Here is a 6,000-nt window from a genome sequence, read left to right on the forward strand (position 1 = left end):
AAATGATTAGAATTCTAACATACATATATTCACTTTACCTACCTCGATATGACCACCTTTTGCCTTGACTATAGCCTTCAAATGGTCAAAAAATGAGTTGCATGCTGCACGAATGTGATCTTGAGGTATTTTGACCCGTTCTCGTATAATCGCTTTTTTCAGGGCATCCATACTGGCATATTTTTAGTCCATCGGATTTGCATCTGGCGAATTCGAAAGCCATTGTGTGGACGAAATATAGTGTGGAACATGATTTTTTAACCATTCTTGGTTCACACGAGCTTTATGAGACGGTGCCGAGTCCTGTTGGAACGTCCATGGTCCACCGAAATGTTTGCGTGACCACGGCTCTAAAGCAGCTTCTAAAACATTTTTCTGATAATAAGTCACATTCACTTTGACATCAGGCTCGATAAAAACGATTGGAGAGCGTCCACCAGAGGTCACTGCGGCCCAAACCATTGCCTGCGATGGGAAATTGCTTCGAGTGGCCATACGTAGACTCAAATTCTTGTATGAGCGTTCGGTCAAGTAAACACGATCGTTTTGAGTGTTTATGAACTGCTCAATTGGGAAATTTTTTTCATCAGAAAACACTGGCGTGGTTGCGGTTTTTTTTGGTCCACCTCCATAGCGTTTTGCAATGCTACCAGTATCATTGTAACGTTTTATAGTGCGATACACATACATTTTATTTACTTTGAGGTGACTGAGCTCACGAACAATGGCTGGTTGTGATTTTCCAGCCAAATATAACGCAATCACACTATTACGTCTGAATTCCATCACAGAAAAAAAAAATTCAACCAAACTGGACGCAAATGCTTTTGATGGTTTGTAAACAATATATTGAACTGTCATTAGAATAATTTTGACGTTGATGTCATGAGCTGTTTTACAGATACAAGCAGTGTGAAGTTGGTAACACTTCATATCGTTCACCCTGGAGGACTGCATCGAAAACTTTTAGAGCCGGAGCGTTTGTATCCATTCCGCCGGCATAACTTAGCCAGCGGAGCCCATGGGGCTAGGATCCTTTCACTATGTCTATTTAGCCGTAAAGCTCATATTTCTCCATTACGTCGTAGAAGATCAGAGTCCTTCAGAAATTTATAGATTTTCGAAATGTTGGAATCAGAAGGGTTAATTAATAGTGATAGTGCATCATGACCGTCAAAATTCTGTTGTCTTTGTCTATCTAGTCCAGGGCAAAAGGCTAACAAGTGCAGGATACTGACTGGAGTATTACAAAATGGACACAGGCTTGGTTGCCTCCCTTGCAGTAGATACGCATTGGTGATTACACTGTGACCAATGCGTAGGCGAGTATATGGCGTAGTATAGTTAGATGGGAGGGATGATAGATAAGTTGGTTTAGTACGATTAGGATTAATCCCGGAGTAATGGTGGCTATAGTGAAACCAGTCAGCTACTAGTTTGGTTTGCCTATGCTGCTTTATAAGTCGATAAACATCATTTTTACATAAAAGATTTGATGTGATCGTAGGAGTAATGCTCATATCCTTGGCAGTATTATCAGTGATTGTATTGCCGTTGATGCATGAATGCCCTGGTACCCACATGATTTTGATATTATGAGGGTGAGAAATCAGGATATTTCTTATGGTTCCAATAAAGTGGTTGGAGTTATTATAGTTCTTTATGGCCTGAAAACAGGACATACTGTCTGTGCATATAATGTATTACCCATTCGATTTTGACGAATACTGCATGGTGTAGAGAACTGCTGTTGCTTCAGCGGTGAAAATTGAACAAAACGGAAGTAGTAGTCTCCATTCTCTTTCACGACAACAAAGGAAGTGTAATTCGCTTTGGAACCATCGGTGAAGATTAGCTGCCAACTAGTGCTTTTAAAGCGAGATGAAATTTCTAAAAAATGTGCGCAATACTCTGCCGATGTCGTATTAGATTTTTGCATGTAACTTAAGTCGTTTATAAAAGGTGATTTTTTCAGCATCCATGGCGGGTGATGGCCATGTCTCGTCGATAATAGTCTTAAGGGCAGTCCATTGTCTTTTGCAAAAGAGGCGCATTTGGAAATTGATGAAGCTATCTTAGGAGTCCATGCACGCACAGCTGCCGAGTGAAAGCATTTTTGTAGCAAAGCATTAGAAGTGAGAGCAAGCTTAGGATAAATTTTCCTTATATTGTCCTCCACATTGTCGATTAGTGATGGTAGACCAGATTCTGCCACGATGTTTTTTATTGGCGAAGTAGGAAATGCACGTAAAGATCGTCGGACAGCAGTATGGTAAGGAGACGCTAGGAGCTTGATGTTATTTTAGGATGTTGGCCATATATTTCTACGCCATAGTTGATAGAGGATAAGAGGAGCGCCTTTGTAACGTTGACCAGCAATTCAGAGTTGATAAGCGAGCGTTTGCAAGATAAATATTTCACAATGTTTAACTTAAGAAATAGTTTATCTCTAACGTATTTACAGTGATGTTTAAAGGAATACTTAGAATCTAATACATACTATACCTAGAAATTTATGACTATCTGTACAAGTAATATTTGTATTGTTAAATGTAAACGTAGGTATATTACAGTTTTGTTTCTTACAAATATGTAGTAGTTCAGTTTTATTTGGAGAGATTGAAACGCCTGGAGAAAGGGACCATGAGGAAATGCGGGATAGGATGTCTGCGACATTAAGGTTAGGAATTTTAGAAAATAGAAGCACATCATCTGCATATATTTGGTGGGAAATGTTAGGGAAATGGGAAAAAATTGTACTAAGCTCATCAAAAGCTATGGTGAAGAGAATAACGGATAGGGGTGAACCTTGCGGGGTGCCATTGTCTAGGGAAAACATAGGGGATCGGACGTTGGATATAAGAACACTAAGCTTACGAGAGGATAAGAAAGATTTAATAAAATTGTAGATTCTTGGCCCAACTTTCCACTTGTCGAGTTGCCTTAAAACGACCTGTATACATATGCGATCAAAAGCCTTACCATGTCCCTTCTTGAAGGCAACTTGATTGTGGTGGATGAGCTTATTTGCCTGCACGATAGTCTAGTAGCAATGATTTTTTCCATTAATTTCCCTAAGCAGGGAAGAAGAGATATAGGACGGTTGCTGTTTACCTCGCAATGTGGTTTGCCAGGCTTTAGGATAGGTACGACGGAACTAGTCCTCCAAAGGATGGGATAATTACCGGTTGAGAAGATGTTGTTGTAATGATTGAGGAAGCGAAATAAAAGAGACAAAGGGAGATGTTTTATAATGGGATAGGATATTTTATCAAATCCAGGGGTTCTACCTTTAACAGCTAAGAGAGCGAAATGGAGTTCCTGTAGAGATAAATCAGCATCCAATTGCTTAGAAGAAGAAGATAATCTTGAAGGAAAGGGGCGATTAGATTGGAGTTGGGAAAGTTTGAAAGCGGAAAATTCGGGAGGAAAGTTGGAATCAGAAGAGGCATTAGAGAAGTGGACGGCTAACTCTAAGGCTATATAATGGGGATATAGTAGATTGCCTTGGGATGACTTAAGGGAAGTAATAGAAGAGTGGGAGGGAAAACCAGTAAGTTTTTTTATGCCAGCCCATATCCTTTTTGAGTCGGATGAAGAAGAAATACTGCTGGTAAATTTTTGGAAGCAGCGTATCTTAGACTTTTTGGCACTGCGCCGAAAAAGGGCATTGCATTTTTGCGCTTGATTTGCGCTTGAAATCATGCCAGGCGTTCTGCTTCTTAGTTCTTAATGTTGAAAGATCGCTGTTCCACCACAAAGGAGCAGGCTTGATCGGCTTTGTTGTAGAAAGTGGGATGGATTGATTTGCTAAGGAACGGATTATTTTTTGGATGTTAGAAGTTTCTTGGTTGATGTTAGATGAAATAGGGAAAGAACAAGAGAGAGTTTCGCAAGCAGACTCAAATTTGGACCAGACCGCTCGGTTAGCTTTGAAATAGATTCTGGGTTTAAAAGGGGTTTGGGGGCGGGATAATTGGATTTTGGAGAGGATAAGGAAATGATCACTACCATAAAGATCGTCAATACAAATCCATGATACTTTGGAAGAGAAGGATGCAGAACAAAGGGTAAGGTCAATATGTGTAAAGGATGAATGATTGGAAAAGTGGGTGGGAGATCCATCATTTACGATAACGACGTTAGAAACTAGAATGGAATCTTCAATTGTTCGACCTTTTGAGTTGGAGGAAACAGACCCCCAGAGAGGGTTCCAAGCATTAAAATCTCCCGCTACAATAAAGGGGTGGGTAGAGGAAGGAATAAAGTTGTTAAAATCTGTTGCGCAAATCGATTGATTAGGAGGGGAATAACCGCACACTATTGTGATTTTGTTGGAAGTTTGTAGTTCAATGGCTAGAGAAGCTATATTGGATTGGGGGAGAGAGGATAGGTGAGGTAGGTTTCTTTTGACAAGGATGCCAATGCCCTGTTTGTTAGACGTAATATGTGGATGATTGTAAAAAGGAACAACATAAGCTTTTGGGAAATGAGGAGTGACGTTGTGGGCAAGGTGAGTTTCATTTAATAGGATGACATAGGGGTTATGATTTTTGATTAAAATTTCCAAGTCAATATAATTATTAAAGTAGCCATTCATATTCCATTGCAGAATAGATAGTATATTGAGACTATAAAAGAAAAAATGAGTAAATTAATATAAAGAGATTAGATCTTAGAATTAGGGAGGGAGGATCGGTACTTCAGGTTCTGAAAAAAGTGGAGAAAGGGTGGATATACCCATATCTGAAAGGGGATTGGAGGTGGACAATCCAATCAATGAGAGAGGGGGGAGAGAAGGGGCGAGAGAAGGGGCGAGAGGAGATTCGGGAGGAGATTGAATAGTGAGAGGATACACTTTATTTGGCGTAATAGTTTTATTTTGAGATATACTTCTAGTTTCTTTAATATTGTTATTTGAAGCTTTTGCTACACTTGCAAACAAATTTGGGTTCGGAGTAGGAGGAATTTGATCATTATATTTTTTGATTGCGTCACGCATACTGCATTTATTTATGGTTTTAATTTTAAGTATTTCTTTTGTTTGTTGATACTTAGGACATAAATTTGAGGAAGAGGCATGGTCTGATTGGCAGTTAGCGCACATAACTCGAGTGCATTCGGAAGGAGAGTGTGGGGGGAGGTTGCACGTGGCACAAATTGCTGAGTTGCGACAATTTTTAGCAGTGTGGCCAAGAATCGGACAAACCTTTGCAACGCATGGGATTCGGGTAATACTGACGGACGGATAAAGTTCTCCAAGCGACCTCAATTTTGTCTGGAAGGTTGTATTTATCAAATGTTAGTAGGATGGCGCCAGTGTATCTGCGAACGCCCGCGCTGATCTTGGAGAATTTGAGTGCTGATTTAACACCATTTTCTTGAAGTCCTTCAACGATCTCTTCTCCGGACAAGTGAGAAATAAAAGGAGCATATATTGTACCTTTGACGCAGTTAAGAGATTCATGTAATTTAACTGTAATATCTGTAACGCCCGGCAATTTGTTGGCAACTAGGAATTTGTCAGCGATTTTCTTATTTTTAACCAGTAAATGCAGAGAACCGTCGCGAAGCTCAGTAATATTGTTGACTTCTTTACTTATTGCTTGTATGCCCTTGTAGGCAGCAAAACAGGATACATTTGTCAGCGGTTTCTTTTCATCCAGGGCTCTGATAACCAAGAACCGGGGGTCATCCGTTTTGGTGATTGGAAGTTCAGGAAATATATTCAGTGGAGAATTTTCAGGTTTTTTGCGTTTGGCTTTAGGCGACGGAGACAACAGGGCGAACCTGTTGTTTCCAAAGTTAGTGGCCCCAAGGGCCATAGTAACAAATCAGTAATTAAATTTTATCAAATTTTCAATTATATGCACTAACTAAACAAAAAAACAAGCGGCCGAAAATAACAGGAAAAAATATTGCTGTACAAATGCGGTCGTTGGTTAAACACACTTAAAGAGAATGCTCGAAATATCGCGGCGTAACGAAAAAAGCGACTGT

Source organism: Anastrepha ludens, chromosome 6, assembly GCF_028408465.1.
Source record: "Anastrepha ludens isolate Willacy chromosome 6, idAnaLude1.1, whole genome shotgun sequence".
NCBI lineage: Eukaryota > Metazoa > Arthropoda > Insecta > Diptera > Tephritidae > Anastrepha > Anastrepha ludens.